This window comes from Amblyomma americanum, chromosome 4 (assembly GCF_052857255.1).
Source record: "Amblyomma americanum isolate KBUSLIRL-KWMA chromosome 4, ASM5285725v1, whole genome shotgun sequence".
Classification (NCBI taxonomy): domain Eukaryota; kingdom Metazoa; phylum Arthropoda; class Arachnida; order Ixodida; family Ixodidae; genus Amblyomma; species Amblyomma americanum.
In genome coordinates this window covers 113,464,327-113,481,981 of record NC_135500.1, presented here as the reverse complement: position 1 = coordinate 113,481,981, position 17,655 = coordinate 113,464,327, and positions in this window count along the sequence as shown.

The following is a 17,655-nucleotide window of genomic DNA, read 5'->3' as shown; positions in this document are numbered from 1 at the left end:
TTTTCTCCCTCTTTTTGCTTCTATAAGAAAGTACCAGCGGAATTCAATGGTGGCATGAGGCCTATTCTCTGTGCCGAAGTGAGCAAAATGTGTGCTGGGTTATAACGAGTGCATTGGCGGCGCCAAGTGACGCCAATATATTGTGCGTACATGTAGTTTGCATAGTATTTCCTACTCTGTCGACCATCAGCAGTGGCGTAGTCAGAAATTTTACTTGGGGGGGGGGGGGGGGGGGGGTGCTCAAGTTGCAGCGCGTCCTCCTCCTCGTAGAATTGTTGAGGGATCAAATACATTAATAATAACCCCAGTCAAAAAAAAAATTGACTCCAATTGGGAAATTTCTAATTCTAATCATAAATTAGTACACAATTGGACCAGTTGGTGAGCACTTGTGTTGTCGTCACTCCGTCTACGTCCTTGGACCAGTTGGACCAATTGGGCCAACTCGAATAATAGCCCCCGTTAGGCCCTATGCAGGCAATTATTGCATCCAGGAAACTTTCAGAAAATCTACCACCCAATTACTTAAGCTGCGCAAAGTAAAGTACATAATGTGAGAGATAACGTGCAGAAGAAAAACTGATCTATGAGGACTGCATGTTGAGATGTTCTACCTCATACAAAGTTCTTAAAGGAGTTTAATCTTTTTCAGAAATTAAACGAATCATACATTACACTCAAGAAACGGCTAGTACAGTCACACACCTAACATAAACACAACACATATCCATGTGTACAGTGCAATCTTGCTTTTGCTTATATATCCCATATGTGGGATCCCATAATGGGGCTACTGGTGCTTACCAGTTAAGCATAGTTATTTAATTCATTTTCTACTGCAGAGATATCATAAATGATTTATACAATTTAGGAGATTAAGCTGCAGATAGTTCTTATAACCTATTTAGTATTGAAGAAAAATGGACAGCTGGCGAGTTTGTAATAATTCATCGTGGTTGGTACAGCGCGAACTAGAGACAGACAAAAGCAAGTCCAGCAAATTAAAATAAAAAATTTTGCTGTGAGTCAGCGCCCATCTGTTTTGTCTTTTTGCTTTTGTCCGTCTAGTTTGCGCTGTACCACCCACAATAATTGGTATTGCCGTGTTTCAAATATGCAAGTGCTCATATGAATATATTGGGTGCAGTTAGTCGTAGACCAATTGGATGCAGTTGGTAAGACCAATTGTGCTCACCAGTTGGCAAAGTCTGATTCAACTTAGCATCCAATGGGAACATGAATTACCAATCGAACCACTTCTGTGTCCAACTGGCACTCTATTTAGACTGTCTAATTGGAGCAACAATTCCAATTGGAACTAGTTGGAAACTCAATCCGTCCAGTTGGGAGTCCATTTCGACTATCCAGTAGGAACACCATTGCAAAAGGAGCCAGTTGGAAACCCATTCAGTCCAGTTGGAACCAACTGAAACAGGTTGGGAACCCAATTGGTTCCAATTGCGTTTTTTGACCAGGACTGCACAATTGCCAATGCTACGGTGTATTGGATGCTGCAAATGAATTCTTGAACATTACGCACTGTGAAGAAAAGTAAAATATATATTTTTTCATAAAATAATGTATTCATATGTCCCCAAAATTGCAGCAGAAATAACGATATCAATGCTTGCATGCTTTTTGTCTATTTAATAAATAAAGACCACCTCACATGAAAAATGTAAAGGTCATAAAATGAACAAGTTGAGGACATATTTTAACCAATCTTTGTCATTGAACAACCTTGTTTACAATTTTGTACATAAGCAACGACCAGGGAAAAATCTCAACGACGCTGTTCTTCGTTCCAATGTATCGCACAGGTGCAGCTGTCACTGGTCGCAGAATTGATACGTACTTTGGCCATGCTGCAGTTGCGACGGCACCATATGGGCAGAATAATAGAGGAAGAATGCAGAAATCAATACGAAGATGTGCATTTTAGCTGCCTGCACAGCGATAACACTTATTCTGCGCCCAAAATTAAAGAAGGGTATTTCTTTGGTTCAGAAAAGAGTAAAAGCAGGAAGCTAAAAAGGAAAGAAAAGGACAACACGGTCGGTCAAAATAGAAAATCCAGCATGATTTCCAGTGCCCGCGGTTTTTCTCATCGGCAGTGCATATGACAGTACAAAAATTTTTTTTTCTGGGGGGGGGGGAGCTGAAGCCCCATAATTAAGCCACCCCCCTGGCTACTCCCCTGACCACCAGGGGATATGTATTCCAAGCCTTCGATCAAATACAGGAGCGTATTGTGTTACGTTTTGTGGGATAGGGGGTCTGTGGATAAGGGGCTCTATGGAAAAAAGGGAGGGTGTTTTTGTCCTTATCTGTAGATGAGCGTTAAGCGGAGTTGCGGTACTCCACCAAAAAAAGATTTACTTTCACTTGGAATGACGCGCTTTGCGACAAAGGCTCTGTATTATGCTGTGTTCGAGTTAGATCATTCATTACTGCAAGGTTTGTTCGCTTGTTAGAATTAGACATGCCAACAAGTTTCTAAACTGAGAGGTGTCCTTCTGACACGAAAATTTCCTTCGACGAACATCTTCGATCAATATCGATAATGTAGGCAATGCTTTATGAAAAATTAATGAAAAAAAAGTTATGAGCTCCGTTTTATGGAGAATGTTACTAACCGACAAAAGGAGAGCTGTGCCATATCTGTATTCGTATGTCCATGCCATTCTTGGAGCTCCTAGTGGTTTTGCTTTCTGTGCACATGTGTTTGTCAGGCTTTCAAAGTGAATCATTTGAACGGGTGTTTGAAACCTATTACCAGTCTTTCTTAAAAGAGTATAGGCACCTAATTTTCGTGGCATGTTTTCTTTACAACGATGCGGAAGACATGATTATGCATGAATCACCAGGCTTACGACCGCTAAATAATTTATAATGAATTTTTCTGTGACGCTGTTTCGCTTTCAACAGGCGAACGATGGCTGCGACGTCAAAAAGTGGTTATAGGCCACGTGAGGCATGGAAACAGATATAATTTCTGCTTCAATGTTTAATTCAATACAGTGCTGAAGCTAGCTTTCCGCAAGAGCCAGAATAACAATGAATGAAGAATCAGCGATTATATTGCAGTTTTTTCATGCCTCACGTGACCTTTAATGTCACAGTCGTCATTCGGCTGTTGAAACGGAAACTGAAACAGCACAACAAAGAAATTCGATTTGGTCTGTATAAAGCTGCAACAGAATCTTCGAGTTCAGGCATACGAAGTAACCACACCAGTGGCTAGCGCGCTTGGCTGCTGATCCCGAGTACCAGGGTTCGAACCCAACCGCGGTGTCCCGGTCTAAAGGTACCGACCATGTCGCAGTGTTTTCTGACTCCTACAAACTCATTTTGAACATTAAACGCTAAGGCGCCCATGTGCTGTTCGATATCAGTGCATATAAAGATCCACAGGTGGTTGAAATTATTCCGGAGAACTCCACTGCAGCACCTATTTCTTCCTTTCTTTTTTCGCTCAGTCCTTTATCCCTTCCCTTACAGCGCGGTTCAGGTGTTCGCGATATAGAGAGAGATAATGCGCGATTTCCTTTCCCCAAAACCAAATTTCAGTCTTTATTCCCCGGGTTCGGACCCGACCGCGGCGGATGCGTTTTTATGGAGGCAAAACGCTAAGGCGCCGGTGTGCTGTGCGATGTCAGTGCACGTTAAAGATCCCCAGGTGGTCGAAATTATTCCGGAGCCCTCCACTACGGCACCTCTTCTTTCACTCCCTCTATCCCTTCCCTTATGGTGCGTACAGGTGTCCAAAGATATATGAGACAGATACTGCTCCATTTCATTTCCCCCAAAACCAATTATAATTATATAGTTTTTATTCCTTTAGAGCTGGCAGGTGGCATGTTACGCTGCTATTTACACGCTGGGTTCTTCCTGTGGCAGCCACCTTTCAGGTTCGCATTTCGCTCTGCATAGTAAGTGAAGGTTTGGGTAAGAACCTGTCTCTAATTGCCTCCAAGTGACAGCTTCCTCTACGCTGAGAGACTTCTGCGGCGGGGGATATCGGATCCTTCTGCCTCTATAGTTTTGTAGTATAGCCGAGTATTCCTTGGGCGCTGGCACGTGTTCCGCGCTATCGTCGGATGCTCGGAAAGTAGTTTATCGTCGAGCTATCCTGTCGGCCTCTTGGTTCCCTGCCACTCCCGTTTGCACGGGTACCATCACAATTTTGTGTGGCTTTTACACGTACATATACTACACATACTAAGCTAACTAGAGGATACTACACATACTAAAGAAAATATACCCTACTATATACGCGGACAAATGTCCCTGGTGCAACCAAAAAACCACACTATATCACATCATATCAGCCTGTCAATACAGAGATGTGGTCCCCAAAATACAAAAGCCGAGTGCTGAGTAGTGGGAGAGACTGCTGTCCAGCGACCGCTGTCAAGGCCAACAAGGTCTGGTACAGCGAGCTCAACGGGTGGCAGTGGCCAGCGGAGCCCCGTACTGAGGGCAACCTACCTTTGATTAAAAATTGAACCAGCTCGACCGAGAAGACTCCTGGGGATACAAGCAAGGAGAAAGCATCTCTGAAGGTGCCCGAAAACCGCAGTGTAGAATAAAGTTTTCTCCTCCTCGCTCTGCTACTTGCATGCGGACGTTGACGACTACGACGCGAATGCCAGGACTTTCTTTTTTTTTTCCATATTACTTGAGGAGAAGAAGAAGAAAATGAACCTTACAGCTCCGGTTTAGAAACACGCTAACCAGCATCACAGACCTGTTGAGTGCTCGTCGCAATACTCAACCTTTTAGTTAAAATCGTATCTGGCACGCACGCACGCACTGCACGCTTTATTTAGAAGAACGAAAACAATGAATCGGCTCGCTAGAAATTTTTGACGCGTGGCCAGCACGAGTCGAAGTTAGCTGCCCGATAAGGGCGCGAAGTGTAATCGCATGCTATCTCGAAAGGTACGAAAGAGAGAAAGAATGGTTTCCAGGAAAACTTTTCCCTGGAAGTCTAGTCGAGAATCGTTTGGTTTTCTTTGCTTTCAAGGGTTTAACGCCCCAAAGCGACTCGGGCTATGGGGGATACCGTACTGACGGGCTCGAGATATTTCAACCACGTGAGGTTCTTGATCTTGCACTGACGTCGCACAACACACGGGCCTCTACAAGTTCGCCTTCATCGAAATTCGACCGCCTCAGCTGAGATTGAATCGCCGTCTTTCAGGTCACCAGCCGATCGCCATAACCTCTGAGCCACCGCAGCGGACCTGAGAATGTGTCGTGTGCAAGACAAAGAAGGAAAGAGCGTCGGTGGTGGTGAAAACCCCAATTGGGTATAAAAGGCACATGAGGTACGTTTGGATCTGCCCGTAATGGACCGGTCGTTACTAGCACTAGGTGGAGGTCCCGAGTTTGGGAGCCCAGTGGCGGTGGCCACCACCCGGGTGTGCCTGAATAAGGCTTGTTGGGCCTGCAATTCGTGGCAGCCGAGCAGGGTCGCCTCACAGTCCTCCCGCGTTGGGCTGGGTTGGGGATGGGAAGAAAAGCCGAGTTGGAGGGGCAGGCCCACACCATGTGATTGGTCTCCGAAGACACCACTCTACAGTGTGGGCAGCTGCCACTTATGGAGGGGCCAAATGTGTTAGGGCTGCCGGGCACAGCAATGCGTTGGTGATAAGGCGTAGAAGGAGCCGCTAATCCGCCTTCTTTACGCCTTTACATGAGCGGGGGTAAAGGTGACTATCATGATCATATACCGTAATAACTTTGAAGGTATTACGGTTGTGGGGTTTGACTTGGGGAGATAAGTACGTTCTCCCCACTCAATCGCGGCTGACACGGTTCAAAGCCGCCCGGACTCCACCCCGTGATCGCGTACGCTACCGAGCGCTCGCCGACCACGGCGGGCCTTGCTCTGAGGGAACAAAGGAACGACACATTGGCTGACACAAACAGGCATTTATTGCTACAGAAACAATAACGCCAGCTAGCAACAAGGTACGCTAATGAATCAAGGTCGTCCGACTCCCCAGCGAGGTTCCGACCGAATGTTCGCCCGCGCTAGGGATATATACTCCGAAGGCCGGACGGGATGAGTACGGGAGCCTGTCTCCCCGTCGCTTCCTCGCCCCGCCTGCGAAGAGCGAAACCGCGAGCGACACGTCCGCCCGCGCCGACGATCCCAGCCGATGCCCCTCATGACCCCTCTCTCGCGCGCGGGCTTTGGCAGTCTCGCGCGCAGCGATGCTGGCGCCCTCTCTTGCCAGTTAATGTAACTGACAAGAGAATGCGCTCAGCCTCGAGGTGAGACTGCCGCTGCACGGTGCCTCGCGGGAAAGCAAACTCAGGGGGCTGCAGGGCAGGTCCCCACATCCCCCCAACCTTAAATAGACCCACGCGCCTGAAAGTACATGCTATGGAGGAGTCTCCTGGTCTTCATGTCGTTGAGGCACGTCTTGCAGCGGAGGTCACGCCGACAGCGTCCACGCAGACTTCAGCGGTATTCCGAAGGCGGCGTGAAGATCTCCGCTGGGACGACTCGCATGGCCCGCGGACTACCGTGTCCGCAGGCCCGCGAATCGAAGGCCGGTGGGAAAATTGCAGGCCAGGATTCTGCACTAGTCGCCAGGGCAGCAGCAGCCGGCGGTGACTGCTGACTGGTCTCGCCACAGCTGCCCCGTATGGATGTGGCGAACAGGATACAGGCCGCTCCGTCGCAGCAGATGGCAGCGAGACGATGTGCACCGGACAGCAAGCCTGGGTGGCTCCAGCGGATCTGCAAAATTGCCGAAACGCTCTCGGCGTGCCTTTAACGTAGGTCACGGGAGGGGAAACGGCATCCGCAAGGGCCTCGTGGCACAATGCCTAACTCGCTAGCAAAACGTGTCGGCGGCTGTGCAAACGCAAAGTTCGAGTGAACAAAGCCCTTTCTTGAGTTGAACGAGACTGCTCAGTTCGTGCGAGATTACAAAAAAACGGGCGGGCAGCAAAGTGCGCCCCCTCTTAACAACACGGTCCGGTGGTCCTGTCTCTTCTGGCGTGGTGCAGGCAGCTCCGAAAAGCCTCAGGCTTGACTACCACTGACGACGACCGTGACCGCCACAAAGACCCAAAACTGGTTATGTGCGCGCAGCCGCGAGGAGACGTCAGCTTTGTGGGGTGGTCCTACCCCGCTCACTGCACAAAGCAGCTTCTGAGCGGTCGGCGCCCACCGTATCGGACGGTGTCGGAGCGCCCGGTGCCGAGCTGCAATACCAGTGAGCTCGTAGCGGCACCCGTGGCCCCAGGCCACCCGGCTCCCGGAGCCGCGACTCCCAGAGTCGAAAAAGAGACAGTAGATAAAATATATACACAAACTCGGACCACCCACGCGGCTTCCGTACTCACTCGCTTCGGGCTCGGCGACTTCGCGGGTGCTAGGCCTCGGGCTCCCTCGATGCGGACCAAGTGATTCTCGCGAAGAATCTCCAAGGAAAAAATGTGCTGAGCATGTCGAAAAGTTCAAACATGCTGCAGCGCAATACACCTCGCACTCAAGAAAGCATGCCGCAGGTCTTATCGATCAAAATTCACTCTAGGCCTAGCACTTGTCAAGTCCGGACAAAGAGCGTTCCTCGAACCGAACCGACAGTCGTCCAATGTTCCAAGAGCAGGCCCCACGTTTTGCTGCCAGATATGGGGTTGAATGGGGAGATAAGTACGTTCTCCCCACTCAATCGCGGCTGACACGGTTCAAAGCCGCCCGGACCTTACCCCGTGATCGCGTACGCTACCGAGCGCTCGCCGACCACGGCGGGCCTTGTTCTGAGGGAACAAAGGAATGACACATTGGCTGACACAAACAGGCATTTATTGCTACAGAAACAATAACGCCAGCTAGCAACAAGGTACGCTAATGAATCGAGGTCGTCCGACTCACCAGCAAGGTTCCGAGCGAATGTTCGCCCGCACTAGGGCAAGGGATATATACTCCGAAGGCCGGACGGGACGAGTACGGGAGCCTGTCTCCCCGTCGCTTCCTCGCCCCGCCTGCGAAGAGCGGAGCCGCGAGCGACACGTCCGCCCGCGCCGACGATCCCAGCCGAAGCCCCCATGCCCCCTCTCTCGCGCGCGGTCTTTGGCAGTCTCGTGCGCAGCGATTCTGGCGCCCTCTCTTGCCAGTTAATGTAACCGACAAGGGAATGCGTTCATACTCGGGGTGAGACTGCTGCTGCACGGTGCCTCGCGGGAAAGCAATCACAGGGGGCTGCAGGGCAGGTCCCCACACGGTATATGTCAATGCGATGACATGCAGCGCACATCTGTCACTACCAGCACGCGACGTAGCTTAACGCGCGACTGAGGTGTCCACTCTCCCATCTAACCTTTCGACTGGACCATCTAACCTCTCGAGCTTTTTTAGACGTTTGTGAGGTGGCGGGGGCGTCCTTCTAAGTAATTTAATGCGTTGGGTGATATCCTGGTAGCTGTTGAGTGAGACCTTCCTCTGTGGGTTCTGGGCCCTAGTCGCTGCACACATGCATCCGTTCAGCCACGAAGGTAAGAGAATGGCCGGGGCCAAGGCGCGAGCCAAGAAATACGAGGGAAGACAGGATGTGGCGTGTGATGATTCAGCGGCATACCCCGGCTATGCCAATGCCTTCGCGACAAGGCTCTCCACAGTAAAGAGAGAACAAATATCGCTCGCTGTTGTAAGTCTAACTCTCCGACACTGCAGAGGAAACGGCCATAGCACTAGCTTTAAGAAACCTCAAAACTGAAACCGTTTATAGTGACCCCTAAACTGCCATCAATTAGTAGTCGAGAGAAAGAACCCCAGGAACCTCTTTCAAAATCGTCCAAAACTATTCTAAAGAAAAGGGGACGCGGAACTGACATAGGCACCGGCTCACTCTGGCAACAGTGGGAACAGGACAGTTCACAGTACAGCTAGAGGGTTCTTGGAAAAAATTAGCTGCGCTTTAACTACTGCTGAACTTCGTTACAGAGCGAGAGCTGTAGTGTATCGAGCAAGTAGACGCAGCTTGTCCTCTATAAAGTTGACTGGGCTCCGCATGCTGGATACGTCGCGCGTCCTCCCTGCCATACTGACAGGTGACAGGTAAATTATTGGTTGATCGCGAGAGGTTGGTCACCAACTGAACGCTATGTCCTATTACTGCAGTTCCGCCTGTCCGCCACAACGTTATCAGCACTACTGCATGCAGCCCACATCTCTCTCTCACCACCGCCACGCACCTCAAATCGCGATTGAGGCGTCCACGCACCCAGGATAGGCAGCTATGCGCTCTTCCTTTGCTCAAAATCATTCTAGAACGTCGACAATGCCACTACCAATGAACACAATGAACGCCGATAACGTCAGTGGCCTATTTCTGCCACAGCATTGTCAACGCGATGACATGCAGCGCACATCTGTCACTACCAACGCGCGACGTAGCTTAACGCGCGACTGAGGTGTCCACTCTCCCACGGGCCCAGTTAGGCGCCTTTGCTTTCGAAGCTTCTGCTCTTCACTGGCTTGTGTATGCACGAGAGCGAGGTATATTATCAGTGACTCCAAAGTTGCCGCACTAAATTTCAGTAGGAACCGGGTCTTCGCCTTGAAAAATACAATTCTTATCCGTCATATAATAGACAGGAAAATTGCACTAGTCTGGACGCCAGCACACACATTCCTGCCTGGTAATGAGACGGCCCACGAGTTCGCCGGAGTTCAGGGCAACGAGGATGCCGACTCCCTGGCCAAAGCGGCACACTCCCCTGGAACTCCTCTCTCCAGGAACTTCTGCCCCTTGGACTTGGCAAGGAGCATAGTGGATCGCCACCTCCTTCTTGACCAGCCAGATCCCAGGGTGGCTAATGGCCATCCACCACACCCACTTCCATCTGTTGGCCTGGATTGCAAAGAGCGCCGCCTCCTCCTGGGACTCAGGGTAGGCTGCGCCAACACCGGCTCCCGCCTCTTTCGCCTTGGCCTCTCCGCCTCCCCTGGGTGCACACTCTGCAATCACACAGCGGAGTCAGCCCAGCATCTCCTATGTGAGTGCCCGGCCTTTGTGCCCGCAAGGACTATCATGGAGCTGGGTTATCGCTCCTTGGGCCTCCCATGCTGTTCAGTGGATCACCTTCTCTTCCCCGGCGGCCACAATCCTGCCAAGGCCTTCCGGCACCTCCTCTCCTTCCTGGAGGCCACCCGCCTCTCTGGGCGCCTCTAGGCCTGAGGGGGCAGCACATGTCAACTGGCATGATCATTGCGACTGCGCGCCTACCCTCTCCTTTCAGTTTTCTTCCCCTCCCCCTCCTCCTATGAGACGCAGTCAGTGGGCGTGGAGGCTAGCCCTCCAGTAGACAAGCTCGTGTCTTCCCACTTTCCATTCTTCCTACATCCATAGAAGAAGAAAAGTTCGCCCGAGGCTTTCTTTTTTCGGGCGGACCCGAGCGAGGTGGTCTTCAGAAAAAGGGGTCGCGTGATGGGATACTGAGAAATGAGACAGCACTATCATTTGCAACGAGCTAGGCTTCCTCCAGCGGACAGATCCTTGAAGAGGTACCAAGCCATCAACTGGCGCCGGTTACAAACAGACCTTTCCATACCAGGCCTTCTGGACTCTAATATATATTAAGGGCGATTTTCAGAAAAATGCGCAAACTGCGAACTTAGAGCCACCTTGGAGCACATACAATTGGAATGTCCTCATGCCTTCCGGGAGGGACGAGGAATAAAGACGAAAGGACGATGGGAGCCCTTACTACTGAGCTCTGACCCGGCGACTCAACTACAACTCGTCCGACTGGCCGAAGCCGTCACCGATAGTCAAAAACTTTTGGCCATTGTCTAGACTGGTGGCGCCCTGGCTACCCTCTTTCTGTGGAACAATAAAAGTTTCCCTATCCTATCCTATCATCGCTTTCGGCGCAGCTTCACAGGTCATATTGGCAAGGGGAAACCCACGGAACATGAGTAGTAAAGTTTTCGATTTGAAACTGATTGACTCGGCAGCGATACAAACAAGTGTGCTCAGAGACAACCTTACACACTTCCTGCTGCTCTCAGTCTTGGTCTGTAGAAAGCTGTAACGGAATCTACGAGTACAGGCATACAAAGTAACCACACCAGTGGATAGGGCGCTCGGCTGCTGATCCAGAGTACCAGGGTTCTAATCCGACTGCGGCGGCAGCGTCTCGATGAAGGCGAAACGCAAAGGCGTCCATGTGCGGTGCGATATCAGTGCACGTTAAAGATCCCCAGGTGGTCGGCACTTCTTCCTTCATTCTTTGGTCTCTCCTTTATCTCTTCTTACGGCGCGGTTCAGGTGTCCGCCGAGATGAGACGGATACTGCGCCATTTCCTTACCCCCCCCCCCCCCCCCCCCCAAAAAAAATAATGCTGATTAGGCTGAGCTAATCCGTATATACATAGCGAAAGATATCGGCGTTCACAGCGTTCATTGGCGTTGGCGTTGACAATGTTCTAGACGGCAATGGCTTTGAGCAAAGGAAGGGCGCATAACTGGCCCCCTTAATATGTGGCCACCTCATTCGTGCTTTGATTCGTGGTGAGAGAGAGATGTGGAATGAATGAATTAGCGCTGACAGCGTTGTGGCTGACATGCGGCACTGCAGCAATACCTAAACCGCAGCGTTAATTTGGTGATCAATCTCTCGCGATCAATTAACTGCATGCCACCTCCCAGGGTGGCAAGGAGGGCGCACTGCCTATCCAGTGTGCGGAACGCAATCAAAGCAGGCTTTTGACACCAACGCCATGTACATGAAAGCGAGATTGAGGTCTCCACTCACCCACGGAGCCGGTTGTCCGCCTTTCCTTTCGTGAAAATGAACAGCATTTGCGAAGTTGCCAACGCAAATGAATTCTATGTACGTTGTCGGCTCACTTGTTTTCTTTGGTTTTTGAGGAAAGGAAATGGCGCAGTAACCGTCTCACATATATCACTGGACACCCTAACCGTGCCGTAAAGGAAGGGATAAAGGAGGGAGGGAAAGAAGAAAGAGAAAACTGAAAACTGAAAGTGGCATTTTGAGGAAAGGCGCGGCGCTGCGCAGTGGCGGTACACCTGTGGCTCGGTGTGACTGGGGAGCGAGAGAGAGAGTGAGAAAAGGAGACGGAGTCCGCGGCGGCCACCTGCGCTGCGCGTGCCATCACTCTTGCTTCGACATACGCCGGCTCGCGCGAAGCGCGGTGTTGACTAGCGTAGTGCAGCTTTTCGCTTCAAAAATCATTTTTTTCCAGGACAAGGGCAGGATTGGTTCAGCGTGACTGTGGGAATTCGAGGTATATATGGTCGAAGCTTGTTTTAAAGTGTGATCAAGCTCCATTCAAGTTCCATTCAGAGTGCACTAAACATGTTTAACGGCTCACCTCATTCATGCACTTACTTCGGCACATTTAAATAAAGTGCCATCGTCACGTGGGTGTAACGCTACAGAATCGCTGCTTTCATATTCCTGCCGTCACGACTTTCCATAGAGGTCGCAAAGGTGGCCTTGTTTAAAGAAAAACCCTTAACTTAACATGTCATTAATTTTATAAATATCGGCATTGTTACGCACACAATATATTAGTTTTCACATCTTTCAGGAGTTTATAATTTCGTTTCCAAACTAAGTTCCTCAGAAGCGTGTAAGGACATCATACTGCTATTAAGAACCTACTGACGCTGGGCAACACACCCGTACACAGTTAAGGTGTATAATAGAGAGTTTTAGTTTCACGTACGTAGAGGGTTCACGTACGCAAACGAAGTCTACGTAGCCTGCACGCAGGTGGTTTGAAACCCTTATAGTTACACGTACGAGAAACAAGCCGCGCGTTACGCCTAGCGCCATATGCTACGAAACACAGACACTGGTTGTAGCCTAAATCATCCAAGACAAGTCTTTAAGCCGAGCCATTCATAGCGAGACCGTTGCTATGACGACGACCAACGCTACTTCGTCAGGTTTAACAGCTGAAAAATCGCCCTTCTGTCTGAAAAACAAAAGCTATTTGTCGCTTGAAACCTTATGCGAGGGTAAGAATGGGCAAATCGAAGGCGAATACAACAGTTTAGAGCACGATATCGCGTCGAGGGATTAGCGACGAAGCTGTTATCATTGTGAAGCGGCGGGCAGGGCGCCGCCATGTTTGTGAACGCTACGTACGCAAGCAACGCAAAGACCGCAACGTAAAAATCTGAATCTCACGTACGTACGTGAGACTCGCGCAGACCTTTGCGTTCTGCGCATGCGCACTGGTCACCCGTAAGAGCTCTACGTACGTGAAGCTTCTACGTACGTGAAACTAAAACTCTCTAATTTCTCTTCAGTTTTGTTTTTGAGGAAAGGAAATCGCACACTAGCTGTCTCACTATTCTGTGAACGCCCCAACAGCGCTGAAATGGAAGGGAGGAAGGCGGGAGATATTGACGTGATCTGAGATAACTTTCTCAAAACCTAATTTTCATATCTTTCACCTGGTGTGGAGCCCCCGCGGTGGCGCAGTGGTTAAGGCGCTCGGCTACTGAACCGGAGTACCCGGGTTCGAACCCGACAGTGGAAGCTGTATTTCGATGGAGCTGAAACGCAAAGGCGCCCGAGTGCTGTCAGATGTCAGTGCATGTTAAAGATCCCCAGATTATTCCGGAGCACTCCACAGCGGCACCTGTTTCTTCATTTCTTCTTTCACTCCCTCCTTTATCCCTTCCCTTACGGCGCGTGCCTGCCGATATATAGAGAGATAATGCGCCATCTCCTTTTCCCAAAAACCAAATTTCAGTTTTTATTCCCTTAGAGCTGCAGCCACCTTTCAGGTTCGCATTTCGCTCTGCATAGTGAAGGTTTGGGTAAGAACCTGTGTCTAATTGCCTCCAAGTGACAGCTTCCTCTACGCTGAGAGACTTTTGCGGCGGGGGATATCGAATCCTTCTGCCTCTATAGTTTTGTAGTATAGCCGAGTATTCCTTGGGCGCTGGCACGAGTACCGCGCTGTCGTCGGATGCTCGGAAAGTAGTGTATCCTCGAGCTATCCTGTCGGCCTCTTGGTTCCCTGCCACTCCCGTGTGCACGGGTACCGTCATAATATTGTGTGGCTTTTACACGTACATATACTACACATACTAAGCGTACTATAGCATACTACACATAAACATCTGCATACTACACATACTAAACAAAATACACCCTACTATAAACGCCTGGTGCAACAAAAAACCCACACTATATCGCATCATATCGGCCTGTCAGTACATAGACGTGGTCCCCAAAATACAAAACTCGATAGCTGAGCTATCGGAGAGACTGCACTCCAGTGAACGCTGTGAAGACCAACAAGGTCTGGTACAGCGAGCTCAACGGCCAGCAGTGGTCAGCGGAGCCCCGGACTCAGGGCAACCGACCTTTGATTAAAAAATTAATGTGGATTTGCTCAGCTAGTCCAGGATATACAAAGCGAAAAACGTCGGCCTTCACTGTGTTCATTGGCGTTGATATTGACAATGTTCTAGACGGCGATGGCTTTGAGGAAATGAAGAGCGCATAAGTGGCTACCTGGATATGCCGTCGCCTCATTCGTGCTTTGATTCATGTGGCGTTGGTGAGATAAAGATGAGGCCTGAATTCATTAGCGCTGACATCGTTGTGGCTGACACGCGGCACTGTAGCAATAGCTAGGCCGCAGCGTTCATTTGGTGATCAATCTCTCGCGATCAACCATTAACTGCATGCCACCTCCCAGGGTGGCAGGGAGGGCGTGCTGCCTATCCGGTCTACGGAACGCAATCAAAGCAGGGTTTTGCAGTTGGACACCAACGCCACCAATATGAAAGCGAGATTGAGGTCTCGCTAAGGCGCCCGTGTGCTGTGCGATGTCAGTGCACGTTAAAGATCCCCAGGCGGTCGAAATTATTCCGGAGCCCTCCACTACGGCACCTCTCTTCTTTCACTCCCTCCTTTATCCATTCTGTTACGGCGCGCTTCCGGTGTCCAACGACATATGAGACAGATACTGCGCCATTTCCTTCCCCGAAAACCAATTATTATTATTATTACTCCTCTGACCCACGGAGCCGGTTGTGCGCCTTTCCTTTCGTGAAAATGAACGGCTTTGCAAAGTTGTCAACGCCAATAACTCTATGAACGCCGTAGGCTCACTTGTCATCATCATCATCATCATCATCATCATCATCATCATCATCATCATCATCAGCCTTACTACACCCACTGCAGGGCAAAGGCCTCTCCCATGTCTCTCCAATTAACCCTATCCTTTGCCAGCTGCATCCACCCTTTGCCTGCAAACTTCTTAATCTCATCCGCCCATCTAACCTTCTGCCGCCCCCTGCTACGCTTACTTTCTCTTGGAACCCACTCCGTTACCCTTAAAGACCAGCGGTTATCTTGCCTTCGGATCACATGCCCTGCCCAAGCCCATTTCTTTCTCTTGATTTCGACTAGGATGTCATTAACCCGTGTTTGTTCCCTCACCCACTCTGCCCGCTTCCGATCTCTTAACGTTACACCTATCATTTTTCTTTCCATGGCTCGCTGCGTTGTCCTTAACTTAAGCTGAACTCTTTTCGTTAGCCTCCACGTTTCTGCCCCGTAGGTGAGTACCGGTAAGATTATGCTGTTGTACACTTTCCTCTTGAGGGAAATTGGTAAACTGCCACTCATGATCTGCGAGAATTTGCCATATGCGCTCCACCCCATTCTTATCCTTCTAGTTATCTCCCTCTCATGATCCGGATCAGCTGTCACTACCTGCCCTAAGTAGACGTATTCCGGCACAATTTCTAGGCTCTCGCTGCCAATTGTGAACTGTTGTTCCCTTGCTAGACTGTTGAACATTACCTTGGTTTTCTGCATGTTAATTTTTAGACCCATCGATCTGCTCTGCCTGTCTAACTCGTTGATCATGATTTGCAGTTCACCTCCTGAGTGACTCAGCAAGGCAATGTCATCAGCAAATCTCAGATTATTTAGGTATTCTCCATTTATTCTTATTCCCAACTGTTCCCAATTCAGGCCTCGAAATACCTCCTGCAAACATGCGGTGAACAGCATTGGCGATATCGTGTCTCCTTGCCTGACGCCCTTCCTTATTGGAATTTTATTGCTGACTTTATGGAGGACTATAGTAGCTGTGCAGTTGCTATATATATCTTCCAGTATTTTGACATAAGGCTCTTCTACCCCCTGATTACGCAATGCCTGTATGACTGCTGAGGTTTCCACTGAGTCGAATGCTTTCTCGTAATCAATGAAAGCTATATATAGAGGTTGGTTATATTCTGCGCATTTCTCTATCACCTGATTGATAGTGTGAATATGATCTATTGTGGAATATCCTTTACGAAAGCCTGCCTGATCATTTGGTTGATTAAAGTCTAACGTTGCCCTGACTCTATTAGCGATTACCTTAGTAAATACTTTGTAGGCAACGGATAGTAAGCTGATCGGCCTGTAATTTTTCAAGTCCTTGGCGTCTCCCTTCTTATGAATTAAGATAATGTTTGCATTCTTCCAAGCTTCTGGTACAGTCGAGGTCATAAGGCATTGCGTATACAGGGTGGCTAGTTTTTCTAGCACGATGTCCCCTCCATCCTTCAACAGATCTGCTGTTACCTGATCCTCCTCAGCTGCTTTTCTCCTTTTCATTGCTTCTAAGGCTTTCTTTACTTCATCTTTCGTTACTGGCGGGATGACGCATTGCTGTGCACTGCTGTCTTTCTCATTGGCGCTCTGATTACATTGGCTACTGTACAGCTCAGTGTAGAACTCTTCGGCTACGTTAACTATCTTATCCATATTGCTAATGACATTGCCCTGCTTGTCTCTTAATGCATACATCTGGTTTTTACCTATGCCTAGTTCCCTCTTCACTGTTTTTAGGCTACCTCCGTTCTTTATAGCATGCTCGATTCTCTCCATATTAAACTTCCTTATGTCGGCTACCTTGCGCTTATTTATTAACTTTGATAGCTCCGTTAGTTCTATTCTATCGGTAGTGTTAGATGCCTTCATGTTTTGGCGCTTCTTAATCAGATCTTTCGTCACCTGAGATAGCTTCCCGGTATCTTTTCGAACTGTCCTACCGCCTACTTCTACTGCGCACTCCGTAATTATTGATGTCAGGTTATCGTGCATTGAATGAACATCAAGATCATCTTCCTCAGTTAAAGCCGAGTATCTGTTTTGCAGCGCTATCCTAAACTCCTGTGATTTCCCTCTTACGGCTAACTCGTTAATGGTTTTCTTCTTCGCTAGCTTCTTCCGTTCCCTCTTCAAGTCTAAGCTAATTCTAGACCTTACCATTCTATGGTCGCTGCAACGCACCCTTCCGAGGACGGCCACATCCTGAATGATGCCAGGTTTAGCGCATAGTATGAGGTCGATTTCATTTTTAATCTCACCATTAAGGCTCTTCCAGGTCCACTTCCTGTTTTCTCGTTTGCGGAAGAAGGTATTCATGATCCGTAAATTATTTCTATCCGCGAATTCGACTAATAACTCTCCCCTGCTATTTCTAGAGCCTATCCCATAGTCACCTACCGCGTGGTCGTCAGCCTGCTTCTTGCCCACCTTCGCATTGAAGTCGCCCATCAGTACAGTGTACTGCGATTTTACTCTATTCATTGCTGATTCTACGTCCTCATAGAAGCTTTCAACGGTCTG